This window comes from Taudactylus pleione, unplaced genomic scaffold, assembly GCF_031769625.1.
Source record: "Taudactylus pleione unplaced genomic scaffold, aTauple2 ptg000660l, whole genome shotgun sequence".
Classification (NCBI taxonomy): domain Eukaryota; kingdom Metazoa; phylum Chordata; class Amphibia; order Anura; family Myobatrachidae; genus Taudactylus; species Taudactylus pleione.
Genome location: NW_028285062.1, coordinates 2,502,669 through 2,524,397, shown reverse-complemented (window position 1 = coordinate 2,524,397; position 21,729 = coordinate 2,502,669). Strand labels below are relative to the sequence as shown.

The 21,729-nt window shown below is 43.5% G+C and overlaps 1 pseudogene; it reads left to right on the top strand.

Annotated features, from left to right (window-relative positions):
- Positions 1–321: 321 nt before the first annotated feature.
- LOC148478366 (5S ribosomal RNA) lies at positions 322–440 on the top strand (annotated as a pseudogene).
- The last annotated feature ends 21,289 nt before the right edge of the window (positions 441–21,729 follow it).

Genomic DNA, 21,729 nt, shown 5'->3' with positions numbered 1-21,729 from the left:
AGACCAAACGACCTTTAAAACTTCGTATACAAGAACATATAAGGAATATTAAGAACAAGGTGGAGACTCATATGGTGTCAAGACACTTTATTTCACACCATAGATCGGATCCAGATGACCTAACGTTCAAAGCTATAGAACATGTGGAATTGGGAGAGAGAGGAGGAGATCTTGCAAATAAATTATCCAAACGTGAGATGTTCTGGATTTTCGAATTGGACACTATGACTCCTAGAGGATTTAACGATAATTATGAGATAGCACCATTTCTTTAATGAAGATGAAAAAGATAAAAGGGATTTCATGTTAGGTCCTAATATAACCTACCGTCATACCTGGGTTAGAGCGCCCAATCTCGTCTGATCTTGGAAGCTAAGCACCATTGGGCCTGGTTAGTACTTGGATGGGAGACCTCTATGGAAGACCAGGTACGGTAGTATCTTTATGTGACATATAAGCATGAATCCCCCAAGACATACGACCTAAGAAGAATTCTCTGATTTATAAATCCGAAGATGGGAGTAAGAATTTCCATGGTTTTATGTGTTTTTATGTCATTTATCCTTCATGTAGGAGGATATCTATTGTTGTGTCTGATTAAAACTAATTCATGTTATTTTAAATGAATTTTTGCACTTTTATTGATTCACATTTTAAATTATTTATGCATTTTTTGCACATGTTTATGGAATGTTATGATTGTTAATTTAGTTTATGATCCTTGAAGGATCTCTGCAATAGCACTTTAGTCATATAGACCGTTGTTATTTTATAAGTTATACTTTATATATAATAAATTGCATAAATATTTGAGGATAATGATAATTTGATATTACTATCCTGGCATTAGCACTTTTATTGCACAATATCACTTTATATTGTTAGCACTTTATAATAAGTTATATAAGCACAGTAGGCGCTCTATACCAGCTCCTTGTATTTTCTATATATATATATATGTTAAGTCCATCATAGATGGAATCTCATACATAAACACAGCACATTACGCACAATTGAGCTGCTAACATGACGCCCAGTAGCGAATGCACAATTATTAGCATCATGCGATTGCATCTTTCACCATTTCACATACACACATTATGCTTAAGATCCTGTATGAAAACACCATTTAGTAGCTAAATGCGCACGCATCTGTCCCCAGTTAACTAGCGTCTTCATATCAAACCCCGTACTCTCACACATTACATATTCACTTACAAGGTTCCATTAGCGTTAAGGTATAAGATTTAAGTTTGTTCAGTTAATATAAATGCTGTGAAATAAAGATATTTGGTAACTAAGGTATTATACATGCTAAACAAGCCGTGTTTGGTTTTGTACTGATGCGTACTCTTTCCACAGTATTCCGGTGTAATCGGTGGGGAGATCACATCATGCATTCTCGAGTTATGGATCGCAGAGACTTCAAACAACAAAATGTGTATTTTATGAACAACTGTTAGGATGACTGTTAGGGGGCGGGTGGGCAGAGACCCCCAGTTGTTGGAGGCTGGGTTGAGTCTATTTGAATCAGCCTGTTAAACGCTCTGTAACAGATGGTTCCCCCATGGGAACCAATGGCATAAGCAAGAAACTTCTCTATTGTCCTGTCTATTCTGGGGGGGTATAAACATGAGTGCTCAAACACTGGGTCTTTAGTCTTCTTGCTGAATGCTGATAGACGGAGGTTTTCTTTCTGAATGCCGGGATCTGGTCCAGAGCGCATGCGTATGTATACTGTACTTGGGGTCTGTATAATTCCTTTGCGTCTAATTGTGTATGGATCAATAGTGTGTAACTGACTGTACTTTTTACTTGAATAATACATTGTGCTTCGGAACCACACGTTCCAAGTCTGGAGTCTTTTATTTACTGTATGACTGCGTACGCAAATTGGCGTCATCCTTGGAGGTTTATAGGTAGGATATTAGAAGGTATAGGCAGGGGTATATAGAGGTTCAATTTTAATATCATCAATGGAATGACCCTGCACTACGGAGTCAATTCCACCTTGGCCTTTCTGATCTGATAAAAGATATCATTGTCCAGCATACTATTCCAGAGACTTTGGATGACCTCATGCATCTTGTTATTTGCATAGATTGCCACATACGAGAACGAAGAATGGAGCAGGAGCTTCCAACACCTGTTCCTCGGTCTCCAATTTGGGTAACTCCTCCGGATTCAGGAGAACCCATGCAGTTGGGTACCTATTGCCTCTCCACTGAGGAGAAACATAGAAGACGCTCCCAGGGCCTCTGCTTATATTGTGGAGGGAAAGGGCATATGACCCTTAATTGTCCAGTTAAGTCAGGAAAAGACGAGGTCTAGGTGTTTTAGAATGGCTACAACTAGGCCTTGCATCTGTCTCTCCCGCAAACTCAGTACTAATTTCCACAATAATTCATGGAAAAGATGGTCAGGTTTCAGTTCTGGCATTTCTAGACAGCGGTGCAACAGGAAATTTTATGGATATCTCCTTCTTCGACTCATTGGGACTGGCATATGAACCTCTTATACAACCTCTCTCTGTAGTGGGGTTAATGGTGAGCACTCCAGAGTTATCGTTGTCTCTCAAACATCTCCAATCCAGTTATCCATTGGAGCTCTACATTCTGAGGAGATCACAGTTTTGTTGCTTCAGTGTCCACTGGCCCCATCAGTGCTAGATCTTCCCTGGCTCAGAAGACATAACCTTGTCATTAATTGGCATACTGGAGAAATTCTTCAGTGGAGTGAGACTTGTTCCTCTTCCTGCATCATGCTACCTGTCCATCTAGCTGCTGCCGTCCAACCTGAATCGGCTTCTAGGATTCCAGCTCCTTATCAGAACTCGGCATAGGTTTTTTTCTAAAAGGCTTCATTTGGCCTTCCAAATCGCCAGTCGGAGCGGGCTTCTTTTTTGTGCAGAAGAAGGATGGCTCTCTTCGACCGTGCATAGATTTTCGAGGACTAAATAACATCACAGTGAAGAATTACTATCCATTGCCCTTGATTTCTGTGTTGTTTGATCAGCTTCGGGGGGCTTCTCCAAGATAGATCTCAGAGGCGCATATAATCTGGTCCGCATTAGAGAATGTGACGAGTGGAAAAAAGCTTTTAATACCCATTCCAGTCAGTATGAATACCTGGTGATGCCATTTGGCCTATCTAATGCCCCAGCTGTCTTCCAGGAATTCATCAATGATGTGTTGAGGGAGTATCTTGGGGTATTTGCTGTGGCCTACCTCGACGATATTCTAATTTATTCCAGGTCCCTGGAGAAATACCGCAAGCATGTGAGACTGGTGTTGCACAAACTCCTGGAAAACAACTTGTATGCGAAACCGGAGAAGTGTGACTTCGAAATTCAAGAGGTGTCGTTCCTGGGATACATTATGTCCTCTCAGGAATTCTCAATGGATCCGAGCAAAGTTAAGGCCATCTTGGATTGGGTTCAGCCCACCAATCTTAAAGCAATACAACGCTTCCTTGGTTTGCCAATTATTAAAGGAGATTTATTAATTCCTTCTCGTCCATAGTTGCTCCCATTGTGGAGCTTACCAAGAAAGGAGGTGATGTGGCGAACTGGCCAGCCAAAGCTCTTCAAGCCTTTGACTCCTTAAAAACTGCCTTTACCACCGCTCCAGTTCTTCGGCATCCTAATCCAGACCTTCCATTTATTGTCAAGGTAGACGCCTAAGAGATCAGTATGGGGGCTGTATTGTCAAAGAGGGATCCTGAAACTGGCAAACTCCATCCCTGCACTTATTTCTCCTGGAAATTCGCCTCTGCAGTGAGGAATTTCGATGTAGGGAATCGTGAGTTTTTGGTCATCAATTGGGCATTTGAGGATTGGAGGCACTGGCTGGAAGGAGCAAATCATGTTGTCACGGTGCTCACCAATCACAAAAATCTTTCCTATATTTAGACCACCAAAAATTTGAATGCCAGACAGGCACGGTGGGCATTATTTTTCACTCGTTTTAATTACGTCATCTCGTTTCGGCCTGGCTCCAAGAATTTAAAGGCAGACGCACTGTCTCGCAGTTTTCAACTGGTCCAAATGCTCACGGTTCTGGAAGAAACCATCATCCCTACCTCCAACATTAATTTTGCTGTATTATATATATGAGAGTGACCTGGAAGCGCTGCAAACGTGATCAGGGAGAGCAGCCCAAGATTAGAAAAGAGGTGTACCACACCAATAGTCAGATGGCTGCTGGCATGCCTTGATAAAGGGACAGGTAGTCCCAAAACGCATTGGTAGGAGAGGAGGAGCTAGACAACTGCAGCCAAGACAGAGGAACATGTCAGGAAGGTGGAGGAGGATTCGGGATTAATCTTCATACCGTTTTACCTTGCACACTTACTTCTTGGATCTGGTAAAGCAGCCATCTGACTATTGATTTATCTAAGGATATTCAGCTAATAATTATGTTTGATACATTGACATCATTATGAAACCATTTGCTGCTATTTAAATTTCACAGTTGTGGATTACCAATTATCTTTTATCATTGCTTTAAGTTTTTGAACGTCATTAAATTTACACTTGTTACCTTTCACAAGTGGATGTTTTGTCATAGTGTCACAATAAGGAGATATTGTATGAAGGGTAGCACTTAGAATTGGATGCACATATTTCTATTCATTTTGCTGTGACTAGAGATCTTGCGGATCTCATTTGTACCTGCCAGTCTGAAACTCCTGCAGAAATGTCTCCAGGGGTCTTGTTTGTTCCAGAAAGGTTTCGGAAAGCAGTGCTTTTGTTTTTTCATTCATCTAACCATTCAAGGCATCCAGGCATTGCGAAAACTACCGAGTTGCTATCTCATTCTTTTTGGTGGCAGTCTATGGGTCAAGATGTTCAGGAGTTTGTATTGGCTTGTGATGTCTCTACTCACAAGAAGTCTCCTCACACAGCTCCTCCCAGGCTCCTGCTTCCTCTTCCTACTCCTTCCAGGCCATGGACCCATATTGCCATGGACTTCATCGTGGGCCTACCATCTTCTTCCTGCTGCTCTGTTATCTGGACAATTGTTGACCGGTTTAGCAAAATTTTCCATTTTGTTCCTTTCACCAAACTGCCTTCTGCTAAAGAATTATCTTCCTTATTTGTTCTCCACATTTACAGACTCCATGGCTTATCGACTGATATAGTTTCTGAACGAGGGACGCAGTTTGTGTCACTCCTCATCATCTGTTTCACCTTTTTTCTGCAACTCTAGGCTGCACCCTAGAGCAAACTCCTTAGAGGAAGTTTCACCTGGTATCTCATCCTCCACATCTGTTGCAATATTATGGTCAGTTTGGAAAAAAGTTTGCCAATGTCTGATTAAAGCATCCTATTGTGCCAAAACTTGGGCAGATAAGCATCGATGACCATGCAACTTCAAAGTGGGAGATTTGATGTGGCTGTCCTCAAAAAATATCAATATCCATCAGCGTTCACAGAAATTGGGTCCCAGGTTCATTGAGCCAGTTAGGATTATCTCTCAAATCAATCCTGTGGCCTTCCATCTGAAGCTATCTGCTAACCTGAGGATTAACAATACATTTCACTGCTCCTTACTTAAGCCGGTGTCCTCTTCCTTCAGGTACAGCTCTAGACTGCCAGCAAGCCCTCCACCCATCCTAGTCCAAGGACATCGAGAGTTTGTGGTGGAGAAAATTGTGGACTCCAGACGCTCACGAGGAGCCTTTCAGTTCCTGGTCCATTGGAAGGGGTATGGGCCAGAAGAATGCTCCTGGGTGCCTATAAGATCTTTGGATGCTCCTGCCTTAGTAAAAACATTTTTCAAGATTTTCTGGAAAAACCTGGAGATAGGGATTCCTTAGCCCCTCGTCTAGGGGGGGGGGGGTAATGTCAGGATCTGTGGTTAGGTAGATCTTATTGTTTGCAGCTTCCAGCCTGAGGCATTGCATTAATTACTGCCTGTCTGTGAGCAAAGTCAGGTGCACGCTAATTGATTCTCCTGTTTGTGCACAGCACAGCTGCATCGTTAAGGGAGGCTTGCTCAGATTGGGGCCTGTTCCTGTTAAAACCCAGGCAGTCCTTCATTCCATGCCGGTGATAGAGTTTTTTCGTACTACCAGTTTCCAGTATCCTGTTTGTCAATCGAGTTCAGAGTCTGTCTTGCTATGTACCGTGTGTGTCATTTGTATTCCGCACACACATGTTGCTTGCACTATCTGGGTGGCAGGGAGTGCTGCCTACCTCCGAAGCGCCTTTCACCATCCAGCGGCTTGTGTCAACCCGGTGGCGCTAGTCACAGTTCTGTGGTCCAGGTGCACAATCCTGCACACCGTCGCCAGTGTCATCCTGGTGACAATGGTAGCAGCTCTGCATTCCAGGTGTGCCATCTAGAACACAGTCCCCAGTGTCATCCCAGCAACACTGGTAACAGCTGTGCGTTCCAGCACAGCACACTGTCGCCAGTGTCATCCTGGCAACACTGGTAGCAACTCAGCATTCCAGGTACACTATTAAGCATACCATCGCCAGTGTCATCTAGGTGGCACTGGTAGCAGCCCAACATTCTCTGTTGCATACCTCTCCTGAGTCTCATCAGCCCAAAGGTTGCAATGGTCCTGGGGCCCCAGGTCACTATCAGCCCTCAAGGCTGCTGCAACAGCCCAAGAGCTGCTTCACTCCATTAGTCCCTTGGCCACAACTATGAAGGCCACAATCAGCCCCAAGGCTGCTCAAACAGTCCAAAGGCTGTGTCACACCATCAGTCCCTTGGCCACGACTAGAAAGGCTGCAATCAGCCCCAAGGCTGCTCCAACAGCCCAAACGCTGCATCACACCTCCTGCCCTCGGCACAACTAGTCAAAGCAAACCAGCCCCAAGGCGGCATCCACAGCCCAACAGCTGCACCCAAATCCTTAACCCTTGGCCATGACTAGTACTATACATTGAAGCCCTCAAGGCTGTCATCAGTAACTCTACATAACCTTGGCGATTCCCTACAGGAATTGTTACACTTACAATGCCTTCTACATATTTCTAGCTTGTAAGAACTTAATAAAGAATAATATCTAATGAATGTTGAAAAATGGACTCATGTTCTTGATCTCTGAATGGGGAGATAATGGGAAAATCTTTTAGGAGAAAGATCATATAAAGGGCGGATGCATGACACATCGCATGCTGTCGTTAATTACACCGGTATGCATGAAGTCAAATGCAAAGGACCACTCTGTCAGCAATGACGCAGATGGACGCGTGCCGCAGGGGGTGCTGGGAGAGATCCAGCTGCATCCTTCCCAGTCAGGCGGCCATGAATGGAAACCCATAGGCTACTATTGGGCAACGCCATCTGAAGATGGCATTGCCCACCACATCAAAGACTCAGAATGTATCACATTCCGGGGCTTGATACATATGAAAAATGTGGTTAAACACCCAAAAACTGCATTTTCAGGGGTTTAACTGCATTTCCAATGTTAGTGCATCCCACCCAAAGAAATGTAAGTATAGGCAGTGTTCACCCTTTATGCTGGAGCAGGATTATGGTAAATACCACTCATCTGACATTTACCAGAGTTGTATGAAGATCAGGGTATCCTCAGTGAAAGTTTGCTCCTGCCTTTGATGAGTACATCTGCCCTGATATTACTGTCGAAAGGAAAGGACCAGTCCAAGATTGAGAATTTTCACCCCATCATTCTTCTCAATGTGACCATACAATTTTGGAAAACCGTTTTAACAGGGTGTTTTTTTAGTATTTCAGACCCAGGGGCAGATGTAGTAAGCTTTGGAAAGTGATAAATTGAAGAGTGATAAACTGCCAACCAATCAGCTCCTGTCATTTTTCAAACACGGCCTGTAACATGACAGTTAGGAGCTGAGTGGCTGGCAGTTTATCACTCTCCAATTTATCACTTTCCAGAGCTTAGTACATCTCCCCCACAGTGCTTTACCTTTCTCAGCATTGCACTGTGTCTGACCATAGCACTTTAGTGATGTTCTTGTCCTTCCAGATAGTCTCTCCCAGGTGAGTGAAGACATAAAAATTCAGGGGATTTGGGTGCTTAGACTAGGAAAAGTTTCCTCTAACAAAGGAAACTGGAAGAGTTGACCTGATCAAAATTTATTCTTGTATTTCAGCTATATATGCCTTTTGCCAGAATCTTTATGAGCTAAGGTGAACTAAGTGCTCTTCTTTATGCCTGGGCTTCTAAAAATTAATCGCCGTAGACTATTCCTCAGTGGGTAGAGGGTTTTTGAGTCTCAGTTCATTCTTTCCTCAAAGCTTGCATAGATGGAGGTGGGCGCAGTAGGAAGTGTTTTGAGTTTGGCTTGGGTACCTTCTGGCCTATGTGTCCCTGGTATTAAAAGTGACAGAACAATGGAAACTGGAGATGGCGAAAGTCAAGAGCTCGTCTAGGAGGGAGTTGTAGAGGAGAGTCTTGTGTTCTCACATCTGTGAGCCACTGTCCATGAAGGACTGCATGGATATTATTTGCTCACAGGGTTTAGCTTTGGTAAATTCCCAATGAGGTTCAGAGAAATTGCCTTTCTCTCTGTTCATAGAAGACCTTATATTAGGGGAAAACTGAAGTATTGAAGTGCAGACGATCATGGTTGCCGATGAGAGAAATATCTTCGGGCGGTGGAGATGATGGTACCATTGATTATATACTGTGGTGTCCTTTTAATGTAAAGAATTCAAGAGCTTTGGACTTTCCGCATCCTTTCAGAGAGTTACCCTGAGTGGGTTTATGGGGGCGCTCAAGAAGTTTATGGATTTTGTTTTTTGTTACAGTTGTAGTCAGATATTTCATGTGTGGAATGCCGACAGTTTAATTACGATCCATAGAAAAGTCCTCCCTTGCGGAGAGGTGGTGGGTGACATAGTGCACCAGATTTAATAGTGGATGGATGGAGACTGCAAGCTGGGGCTGTAAACTCTCCATTTTATGGCTTTCCTATTTTCTTCACCCGACCATAGATTTCAGTAGAGATGTACGCTTACCCTCGTATTTTGGTTTTGGATCTGTATTTGTAAAAAACATAAAATAGAAAAAACAGCTAAAATGACATCATTTTGACCTGTTAGCTTAGCATGCAATCCAACACCCGAGTTAGTTTTTTAAATCTGAGATCTGGACTGTGGGAAGATCTGAACTGGGACTCATTTCCACTCGGTACCCCAAAGTTATTCCGAACTCAGACTCGGTTCCAGTCGGAACCCCTAAACTCGGTTGTTGTCGGTTCTCTGAGAACCAGACCCGCACATCTCTAATTTTCGGGCAAAAGGTTTTGTGTATAAGTGCTTTAAAAATATCTAAGCCTAGTTAGTTTCTCTTTGCTAGATAGTTAGAATGGAATATTCAGTATGGTTAAGTTTTTTAGTGTCTTCTTTTAATAAGCTGATTTTGGCATCTGTAACCTAGTTTTTAGGCTATAGTTAGGTAAGTAGAGTCTTATGGATCAATTTATCAAAACCTTCCCTCCCTGGTGCCTAACCCCAACCTCCCCCCTAATGCCTAAACCTAACCTCTCTCGATAGGAACTGTACTTTGTGAATGAAGGATGTCCAGGTCTATGAGCCACAATCCCCTCTAGCGGTCTTTTGCGCAGAAGGACATGCGCCACATGGGTGCTGGGAGGGATTTGATTAGATCCCTCCCAGTGGAGAGCAAGAGAATAGAAGCCCATAGGCTTCTGAAGATGGCGTTGCCCACCACATTAAAGCCCCAGAGTGTATCGCATTGCGTGGCGTGGCTTGATGCATATGAGAAATACAGTCAAACCTTAATTTTCGGGAGTTTGACCGCATTTTCAACATTAGTGCGACCTGCCCAAAGAGAGGCAACTGATGCTGGTCACTATGATACTAATAACAGATACATCTGTGAGCTCACCAGCGATGCTGTTACAAGAGGCGAAACAGAACACTTGCAGTTTTTAGCACTTGATGGAAAGATGGAAATTGTATTCCCAGAAGCGTCTCCTTTCTATGAAGGATGGATACCTGAGAGGTTCAAAACATGTAAGCTGCTGTGGTCGGCCACCAGATGGCGCTCACACAAGGTGGTGCTTAGAGCCAGGAATGAACTGAAGTCAGGACCAATTTGCGTTTTCCATCCTCTTATGTTCATAGGACATGATTATGAGAATTGCATAATTTGGCCACGCCCCTTTTGATGGAGCCATGACTTGCAGCATTACACAATGAAGAGGCGGGGTCTAATGATGTAATGTGCCAGCCACGCCCCCCACCAGTCAGCTGTATCTCTCCTCTGGGCTCCTTGGAGAAGAGAACTCAACATTAAACAAGTCTAAGGGCTCTATTTATTAACATTATTTTGACTAAAATAAAGTGAAAAAGGGTGTTTTCACACCCTTTTCACATTATTTTAGTATCACCTATAGTTATTACAGGGCAAGTGGAGTAGAATTCGTAAAATTCTACTCCAACCCCTAAGTATCACTTATTTTTAGTAATCAGATCGCATTTCCCATAATTGTAATGGGAAATGTGATCTGGCCAAAGTTACTAAAAATAAATTGTAAAAAAATATCGGGGAAATCCCTGTGATAATAACGCCACCTGGAGGTGTCTCCCCCGGTTACCGGGCTCCTACTCTACTCTAACGGGCAGAGCCAGGAGCCGGTCCCAGTAATCAGCTGTGTGGTCTAAACAGGTCGCAAGCTCATTAATGTAAAAAAAAGAAAAAAAAAATTGTCAAAATTTTTTCTTACCTGACTCCAGGGACCGGTGATCGGGCCTCCGGTGATGTCTCCCCTACAGTCAGCTGGTCTCCCATAGTGCACTGTGGCCCGGTCATCAGGTGATTGGATCCCAGTGCAGTATGGGAGATCACCTGATCGGAGGCATGGAGGACATCACCGGAGGCCCGGATCATGCAGGTAAGTTTAATTAAGGGAGAGGGGGGGTCGTGCGGGTATCCACGATCACAGGGGGCAGGGCTTAGCTCTGGGGGGCCAAGCTCAGCGCCGGGGGGGTAGCAGCGGTGGCCAGTCGGCGCCTGGGCGGACACTTTGTCACTGTATTTTTTGCGAAAATACCGTGACTAGTGTGCGGAGGGGATTCGCAGGGACTGAGGGCCTGATTCAGAGCTGGACGCTCTGACAGAGCGCTCGCTCTGACTCAGGGCTGGCCTTCTGTTTTTTTAGAGAGGAAGTGAGTGTAGCGAGCGGCGGAATGTGACGGGGCCTGGGACACTGGGAGCTGCGGGCGGCGCGGCCTCTGAGGGCACGGACAGCGTCAACAACGCATGCACACACAGAGGTCCACATACCCCCATTCACCCACCAGCTGATTTGGACAGAAAAAGACCAGCAGAAAAGGACATCATGGGTAAGTTTATTCTTATCACCTCTCTGCACATATAGTGTCTACAAGAAAGTGATACTGTCCCCATCCTTGTTACTAAAGGTGCTGTATTTTGGAGTGGATCTGTGGAGGAGTATATAAGGTGGACCGTGTGGATAATACTTTGAAGGAACAGTGTGGCATGAAAACTACATTTTTTACATCTTTTGGAATTTCATAAGGACATTGAATAACTATAGTGATTGTTGGTTATCCTAAATATACGAGACTTATTGGATTGCTACGGGACTCACTACAGGATTAGAGTCAATTGATTCATTTGATGTATGAGACTGAATTGCAATACAGAATTGTGCAGGACTAACCATCTTAATATTAATTTTCCGACCATATGTCTATAGACATTTACCATTTATCTATATACGGCATACAATTTAGAGTTCAGATGAGCACCGCATGTATATGTATGTATGTTTTTTTAGAGTGACCAAATGGCCGCTCACATAGCTGTGGGTGACAACCCACAGCTATAGCGAGCGGCCAGGAAGATGGTCGCGATGGTCAAGACCATCGCGACCATCGGGGTTGCGATGAGACCCTTGTGGTAGGGTCTTCTTGCCGCAAGCCCAAGAGAGCTTTCGGCTCAAACAGTGATGTCAGTGGGGCCGGCCCAAGACGGCAGGTGTTCCCATGGGAACGCCGCCATCTGGGCAACCACGCCCCCGGCCCACCCACCAAAGGGGGCGTGCTGTCACGTAACAGCACGCCCCCTTTAGTATGAGACACGAAGTGACGTTTGCCCGTCGCTATCCGGGTCTTGCGCAAGTGCACGACGGAGCCGGCTCCGTTGTGCGCATGCGCACTGGGCCACCATTGACCCGCTTGCGAGTGCATACCGCTCGTGAGCGGGTCTCAATCAGGCCCAGAGCTTTATCACAAGCTCTGTCCCTGCAAGGGATTTGTAGTAAATCCCTGTGATATTGCCTGAATTCGCAATGCGCATTCAGTCGATAATATCACACTACAATCTGCATTCAATATGCGGATTGTAGTAAATAGAGCCCTAAGGAACCACAGAAAATAGAAATAAGGTAAAATTAAGTGCATTACATAGTTTTGGAATGTGCCTGTGTTTGCCCAGGAATCATGTTTTATAAAAGATGAAACACCCGGCTTGTCCAGCATAGAAGTGGGTAAAATGAACGAATGCTTCATATTGTGATTACTGTAAAAATAATTATGCGAAAAAGTGAACAAACAATAAAGCAAAAGCTGCTCTCAGTTTATAATTGAATAATAGAAGCATTCATAATGGTGATTATTAGAAAAGAAATGTAATTATTGAAGTAAGTAACAGCTGGGCGCTGACACCGGTAACGGCTCTCCATTAATTTATACCGCTTGCAATATGGCTGATTTCACACAGATTATGAAAAAGTGACGGCTCGAACCAGACTTGAATGATTCCGCTGTCGCCTACAAAAGATGGGAATTAGCTACAATGTCGGCTCGGTAACCGCCGTGCATCGAGAGAGCGCAGAGTCTAATGCAGCACGAAAGTGTTAGTTTGTAGTCTCGATTCTTCTCACAGCAAAACAGCTGCTTCCGTATATTACTGTCATTCCTGTTGTTGTGCAAGAACCTTCAGAAATGGAAAATACTTGATACAACTCTACAGAGTTCATTCAGCTCAGGTACCTATTTATTAAAGGGAGAAAAGACCTCTTACCTGCAAGAATGGGATTTTTTTGCCAGCATGCAGCTTGATTTCACCATGACATACTCCTGTGGGGTTAAAACGTTATATTTAGCATTAAAAGTTATTTACGAGGTGTAATGAGACTTGTGTTTTTTGCTGTAAATGTTTTTTAGTTGCAAATGTTTATCTTATCTTTTTTATTAATGTAACTGACTGCTCTAATCATTACTTTCATAGTACCGGTACTGACTGCTCTAATCATTACTTTCATAGTACCGGTACTGAATGCTCTAATCATTACTTTCATAGTGCCGGTACTGACTGCTCTAATCATTACTTTCATAGTGCCGATACTGACTGCTCTAATCATTACTTTCATAGTACCGGTACTGAATGCTCTAATCATTACTTTCATAGTGCCGGTACTGACTGCTCTAATCATTACTTTCATAGTGCCGGCACTGACTGCTCTAATCATTACTTTCATAGTGCCGATACTGACTGCTCTAATCATTACATTCATAGTGCCGGTACTGACTGCTCTAATCATTGTTTTCATAGTGCCGGTACTGACTGCTCTAATCATTGCTTTCATAGTGCCGATACTGACTGCTCTAATCATTACTTTCATAGTGCTGGTACTGACTGCTCTAATCATTACTTTCATAGAGCCGGCACTGACTGCTCTAATCATTACTTTCATAGTGCCGATACTGACTGCTCTAATCATTACTTTCATAGTGCCGGCACTGACTGCTCTAATCATTACATTCATAGTGCCGGTACTGACTGCTCTAATCATTACATTCATAGTGCCGGTACTGACTGCTCTAATCATTACTTTCATAGTGCCGATACTGACTGCTCTAATCATTACATTCATAGTGCCGGTACTGACTGCTCTAATCATTACTTTCATAGTGCCGGCACTGACTGCTCTAATCATTACATTCATAGTGCCGGTACTGACTGCTCTAACCATTACTTTCATAGTGCCGGCACTGACTGCTCTAATCATTGCTTTCATAGTGCCGCTACTGACTGCTCTAATCATTACTTTCATAGTGCCGCTTCTGACTGCTCTAATCATTACTTTCATAGTGCCGGTACTGACTGCTCTAATCATTACATTCATAGTGCCGGTCTGACTGCTCTAATCATTACTTTCATAGTGCCGGCACTGACTGCTCTAATTATTACTTTCATAGTGCCGATACTGACTGCTCTAATCATTACTTTCATAGTGGCGGTACTGACTGCTCTAATCATTACATTCATAGTGCCGGTACTGACTGCTCTAATCATTACTTTCATAGTGCCGGTACTGATTGCTCTAATCATTACTTTCATAATGCTGGTACTGACTGCTCTAATCATTACATTCATAGTGCTGGTACTGACTGCTCTAATCATTACTTTCATAGTGCCGGTACTGACTGCTCTAATCATTACTTTCATAGTGCCGGTAATGACTGCTCTAATCATTACTTTCATAGTGCCGGTACTGACTGCTCTAATCATTACTTTCATAGTGCCGGCACTGACTGCTCTAATTATTACTTTCATAGTGCCGATACTGACTGCTCTAATCATTACTTTCATAGTGCCGGTACTGACTGCTCTAATCATTACATTCATAGTGCCGGTACTGACTGCTCTAATCATTACTTTCATAGTGCCGGTACTGATTGCTCTAATCATTACTTTCATAATGCTGGTACTGACTGCTCTAATCATTACTTTCATAGTGGCGGTACTGACTGCTCTAATCATTACTTTCATAGTGCCGGTAATGACTGCTCTAATCATTACTTTCATAGTGCCGGTACTGACTGCTCTAATCATTACTTTCATAGTGCTGGTACTGACTGCTCTAATCATTACATTCATAGTGCCGGTACTGACTGCTCTAATCATTACTTTCATAGTGCCGGTACTGACTGCTCTAATCATTACATTCATAGTGCCGGTACTGACTGCTCTAATCATTACATTCATAGTGCAGGTACTGACTGCTCTAATCATTACTTTCATAGTGCCGGTACTGACTGCTCTAATCATTACTTTCATAGTGCTGGTACTGACTGCTCTAATCATTACTTTCATAGTGCCGGCACTGACTGCTCTAATCATTACATTCATAGTGCTGGTACTGACTGCTCTAACCATTACTTTCATAGTGCCGGTACTGACTGCTCTAATCATTACTTTCATAGTGCCAGCTCAGCTATGGGCTAAATGGGAAAAGAGGACACTTTGGTGGCATCATATAAATAAATAATAATGGAACCACAGAACCCAGCTATGTGGTTTGCTGTCACTACCCATGGCAGCTTGCCATTTTCCAATCCCATGAGACAGGGAAAGTGACAGTGGCACCTCCCAATTATTTATAATATTGGCTCCTCAGTATGGCAAAATGGGGAACCCTTTTTCTGAATCAAACATGTTTTTGGGGGCAGTAAACTAAATGGAATTAATACATTACAACTTTTTTAATGCATGATCTAGAGTATAGATAAACCACGTGATCCAGGCCGGGATCCGAGTCCTGCTCAGGATTTCCCGCCTGACAGATCACAAAACAAGGCAAAACATCATCCTCACGCTGCCGGATTCTCGCGGGTTTTGGATACTATAAAGGTACTCGGTCATCAGTGCCATTTCACTCCGGCTGTGGAGAGTGTAGTGAGCAGAGGGGTGCTGTGTCCATACAGGGGTACTCTGTCTGTAGAAGGGTGTCCAGTGTAATAATAATTAAATGCTATTAATATTATTTTAAAAAATAATATTTTTTCATGCTGTTCCCCAGTATACTATATAATTATTTTTTTTTTACTGTGCCACTGCCGATCAGACTGCTGTGTAATATTCATACACTTATTGTGAGTTGTGACACTGTAAGTGGAACCACAGTGTAATATACACGTATTATAACACTGTAAGTGGTAGCGCAGTGTATTTATAAAAAATATTGTGACACTGTAAGTAATAGTGCAATGTATTCATAAAAAGTATTGTAACACTGTAAGGGATAGTGCAGTGTATTATTCATAAAAAATATTGTGACACTGTAAGTGGTAGCACAGTGTATTCATAAAGAATATTGTGACACTGTAAGTAGTAGTGCAGTGTGTTATTCATAAAATATATTGTGACACTGTAAGTGGTAGTGCAGTGTATTCATAAAAAATATTGTGACACTGTAGGTCATTGATACCAAAGTATATTTAAAATTGGTACAGACTGACGTGTGTGCTGTACCCCAATTTGTTTGTGTTTGTTCATATGGAGAACGATCAGTTGAGAGGAGAGCAGGAACCACATACTAGTGCTGGAGCTACTGCCAGTGCCACCAGTCATGACGATACTAGTCCGTCTACGTCATCTACTAAATCTGATGCCCAAGGGCATACAGGGCTTAAGTCAAGGCATCTAAAGTCAAAGAAGCAATCTTTTACATTGGTAAAGAATAAACATCAAATGGAAAACTATCTGCAGAAAGACATAAAATTGGCAATATGCCTTTCACAACAGAATGGACTGTCTGACATGCCTATTTAGATGCTAACATTAAAAATAGTCCTCAACCATTCTTTGAATGGTGACCATATCAGCTGGATTCATGGTAGAGGTCTCATTAATTTAAGTGTAGGCAATTCTTTTAGATCCAACCAGATGTCAAAACTTGGTTGTGTTGGACTCATTTGCATCACCAGTGGGTCTTTTGGGAAAGTTTAGTTTTTTTCTTGGCAGCCGCACTTGCTGGAGAAACTGAAGGAGGAGCCATCGCTGCATCATGTGCCACTTGAGCTGACAATTTGCTTACCAACAGGTCCTTACATCTCTTCATATCTGTGTCCACTGGGAAGAAACATACAATGTATGACTTAAACCTAGGATCCAGCACGGTTACCAAAATTTATTAATCCTATTGGAAATTCCTGACAACCCTTGGATCCTGGTAATGTGAATAAAGAACTTGATCTACAAGTCCAATGTACTTTGCAAAATCGCTTAGTTTCAGTTCCTCCTTCAGTTTCTCAAGTTGCTTTTCCAACAGGGGAATTACCTGACTCAAGCTGGCAGTATCTGAACTTCCTTCACAGGTGACTACTTCGAAGGGTTTCAGCACTTTGCACAACACGGAAAGTATTTTCCACTGAGCTTGAGTAAGGTGCATAGCCCCTCTTCTTCCTATGTCATAGTTCTCTGTGAAGCTTTGGATGGCTTTTTGCTGTTCTGCCAGGACCTCAATTAACTGTCTAAAACCCACTGCATTATTAGTGGATATTGGACGCATATCTAATACCAGCAAAGATGTTATGGCATCAGTGATCCACAGTGCAAATGGGTGACTGCTGTCATACTTGCTTCCCCTTGAAAATGATTGTTTAACAGTCAATTGTTTATTTTAAACTACTGTACTACTAGTAGTCTTCCTGGTCCCCTTCTGGGATGCAGATCCACTCCCAGCAGCAGCAGCTGGCATAGCGTTCAAGAATTCTTCTGGGGCAAGGACTGATGTGAATTATTTAAATATTTTTTGTATTTTTGGTAAATGCCTCCTCTCCTCCCATCCCCTCCTACCTCATTAATTTGCTTCGGAATAAAATTTTTTTATTAAATTTACTACTAATCAAACCTTCCTTTCCCTGCCTTCAACTACATACATACTCCAACTCCATCAGGCCTCTTGAATAATAAAAACATTTGTTTCCTGATGCGCCATGTTGGAAATTGAACTGCCACAGCCGCTGAAATCTTCTACATGGAGTTGCTGAATCCCAATAATGTCCAGAAATGTTTATGGCCACAGACAGCATCCCCTATTTGCCCCTTTCATTTTTAAAACTAATTCTGAACCATCAAGTTGATGCAATGGGCAAAATATGGTAGATTTTCAAATTTGTCCAGTTTTTTTCAATGCTCCCAACCCCAACCGGTTTCTCCAGGACCCTGGTGAATTGATAGGCTGTTATAAATAATGATTCAGCTCAATAAACACCTGCCTCCTTTGTATGTAGGTGAATCGAAACTGCATAACTGGATAATGTAGATTGTAGATGGTAGTTTCATGAGAGAGACCAGAAATATGTGCAGCAGCACAGAGCATCTTCATCCCAGGCTGTGTGCAATAAAGTGCAAATACGTTGATGTGTGCAATAAAGTGCAAATACGTTGAAACATTAGTTGTGCATATTGGTCACATACCAGTGGCGTAAGTTTATCCCAGATGCCCGGAGGCAAGTTATAATTTGGTGCCCCCCTGGTCACAGCCGCTGACACTGTAACATAGCAATTTGCATGCAGACAGGCTATAGATAGATGAAGGCAGCAGCTTATGGTCTGACATGGAGCTCTCCACTAGTGTATGGTGGCTTCTCAGGTGCCGGGAAGAGGTGCCATGTATTGGGCGGCCATGACGGTACACTCCAGGTACATAGTTACAGCCCTAAGTGGGGTGAATATGTTGTGGACAATGGAGGAGGTGCCCCTTCAGAGCTGGAGCCCGGTGGCAGGCGCCTCCATTGTCTCCCATAGTTCTGCCCCTGTCACATACATAGATAGTTACATGTTACATACATTGTTTAAAGCAGGCTAAGGTCACCTGAGGCACGCCGCCCATTGTTGACAAACAACTTCCAGTAGGCCTGGCAAACAGCACAGATGCTGGGAGTTGTAGTTCAGCTGAAGAGCTACAGGCTGCTCTCCTCTGATGTAAACAGCAAGTCTTGGTCCCATTATCCCTAACAACTTCCCTGAGCACAAAGTATAAATTGTGTGCATGTCGGTGGTCACACAGTAGGGAGCAGATTGTGTGGACATAGCTTTGGTACTTGCCTGTACATGTATCACCAGGAATGGATGAGCCAGTTTTGTACCCGTCCAGCAGAGGACAGTGCATCGCCAGGTCCCATGGCACACTATGGACCAAATGTAATAGGGTGAGAGTTTAGAACATGTGCGAGTTTAGCAGTAACCTCTGACACTTTTTTAACTCGGCCGATGTAATAGAGTCAGAGAACATGGAAACTCACCCAATGTAATAGAGTCAGAGAACATGGAAACTCGCCCAATGTAATAGAGTCAGAGAACATGGAAACTCACCCAATGTAATAGAGTCAGAGAACATGGAAACTCGGCCAATCTAATAGAGTCTGAGAACAGAGAAAACTTGCCCAATGTAATAGAGTCAGAGAACATGGAAACTCGGCCAATCTAATAGAGTCTGAGAACAGAGAAAACTTGCCCAATGTAATAGAGTCAGAGAGCAGGAAACTCGGCCATTGTAATAGAGTCAGAGAAAATTGAAACTCACCCAATGTAATAGAGTCAGAGAAAATGGAAACTCACCCAATGTAATAGAGTCAGAGAACATGGAAACTCGGCCAATCTAATAGAGTCTGAGAACAGAGAAAACTTGCCCAATGTAATAGAGTCAGAGAGCAGGAAACTCAGCCATTGTAATAGAGTCAGAGAACATGGAAACTCGGCCAGTGTAATAGAGTCTGAGAACATGGAAACTCGGCCAATGTAATAGAGTCTGAGAACAGAGAAAACTTGCCCAATGTAATAGAGTCAGAGAGCAGGAAACTCAGCCATAGTAATAGTCAGAGAACATGGAAACTCGCCCAATGTAATAGAGTCAGAGAACATGGAAACTCGCCCAATGTAATAGAGTCAGAGAAAATGGAAACTCGCCCAATGTAATAGAGTCGGAGAAAATGGAAACTCGCCCAATGTAATAGAGTCGGAGAAAATGGAAACTCGCCCAATGTAATAGAGTCCGACAACATGGAAACTCGCCCAATGTAATAGAGTCTGAGAACATGGAAACTCGCCCAATGTAATAGAGTCAGAGAACATGGAAACTCGCCCAATGTAATAGAGTCAGAGAACATGGAAACTCGCCCAATGTAATAGAGTCGGAGAAAATGGAAACTCGCCCAATGTAATAGAGTCCGACAACATGGAAACTTGCCCAATGTAATAGAGTCTGAGAACAAAGAAAACGCGCATGTTTTTAGACTTAAAAAACTCTCACAAATTAAACTCTCATTCAGATGTTTTCCCATTTTGAAGATAAAACTCGACCAATGTAATAGTGTTACTGCTAAACACTCACATCTTCTAAACTCTCACCCTATTACATTTGGCCCCATATGTGTACCGGCTTAGTGATGCCCATATCTCTTCCCTTCACCTTCAGTAGAGCAGGAGGCCACTTCTGAGTGTGCGCGATCCAGTCCTTCTGGGGAAGTGCTTTACAATGTAATTTGATCTGCAAAGGTAGCATGCAGCCTGCAGGACCAAGGGCCACTCTTGAGCAATACTCAATGAGCAATACTGTATCCCTAGGAATTCACATCTAACCGTTTCCGCTAACAGTGTTTTTTTTTCTCTCATTGAACAAAATGGAAAAGATCTAATTTTCCTCCAGTTCGTCTGTGAACACAGAGTTTAGTCACTGGCTGCGGCACTGTGTTATGCAGGCCCCCCGAATAGCTGTGAAATTTGTTGGTCCACTATTAGAAAATAATGATGTTCACATAAATGTGACACTTGGCACCGGTAGCCGCAGAGCTGTTTGTTGTAGAGCTGAGCGTCAGATTTACTAAGGTCTTCTGGTAAATAAAATCTAAACCAGTTTCTAGCGTAGTCTATATATACGGAATTAGGGGTGAGCGGGATCGGATTTCTGAAATCCAAACCCCCCCGAGCCCCCCCAATCTGAGGCCGATCCGAGTCAGGCTCAACTTTTCCCGCCTGACTCGGATCTGAAATCGAGGCAAAACGTCATCATCCCGCCTTCCGGGTCTCGCGGGTTTTGGATTCTATATAAGGTACCCGCGTCGGCGCCATTTTCTCACTCGGCTGTGGACAGTGAAAAGGGAGGGTGGGAGTTAGGGCTGGTAGGGCTGTGTAGTGTAGTGTAGTGCAGTGTAGTGTTGTGCTGTGCTGTGCTGCACTGTGCTGCTGTTGTCCATAGGGGCTGTGTCCACTTCTCCAAAGTCCATAGGGGCTTGCTGTGTTGTGCTGTGCTGCTGCTGTCCATAGGGGCTGTGTCCACTCCTCCAAAGTCCATAGGGGATTGCTGTGTTGTGCTGTGCTGTGCTGCTGTTGTCCATAGGGGCTGTGTCCACTCCTCCAAAGACCATAGGGGCTGGCTGTGTTGTGCTGTGCTGCTGTTGTCCATAGGGGCTTTGTCCACTCCTCCAAAGTCCATAGGGGCTGGCTGGACTGTGTTGTGCAGTCAGTTGTCCATAGGGGCTGTGTCCACTCCAAAGTCCTGTGCAGAGTCCCAGTCCTAAAGGGGTGCTGTAGTGTTGTCCATGGGGTGCTCTGTCCATCAGGGGTGCTCACCCCAAGTGCAAAAAAAATAAATATTTTTTCCTGTGTTTGTGAAGTGTGTGCGCAGTAGCCGCACGTGCATCAACAAAGTAGTGCCAAGTGTGCGCCTGTGTCCCATAAGTAAAGGGCCGGCTGGCTTGACCGTTAAAGGGTGCTGTAACCCCCAAAGTGCACCCCAAACAAAATAAAAAAATATTTTCTGTGTTTGTGAATTGTGTGCACTGTGGCTGCACATGCATCAACAAAGGAGCAGCGCCAAGTGTGCGCATGTGTCCCATAAGTAAAGGGCTGGCTGGATTGTCCGTTAAAGGGTGCTGTAACCCCCAAAGGGCACCCCAAACAAAATAAAAAAATATATTTTTTTGTGTTTGTGAATTGTGTGCG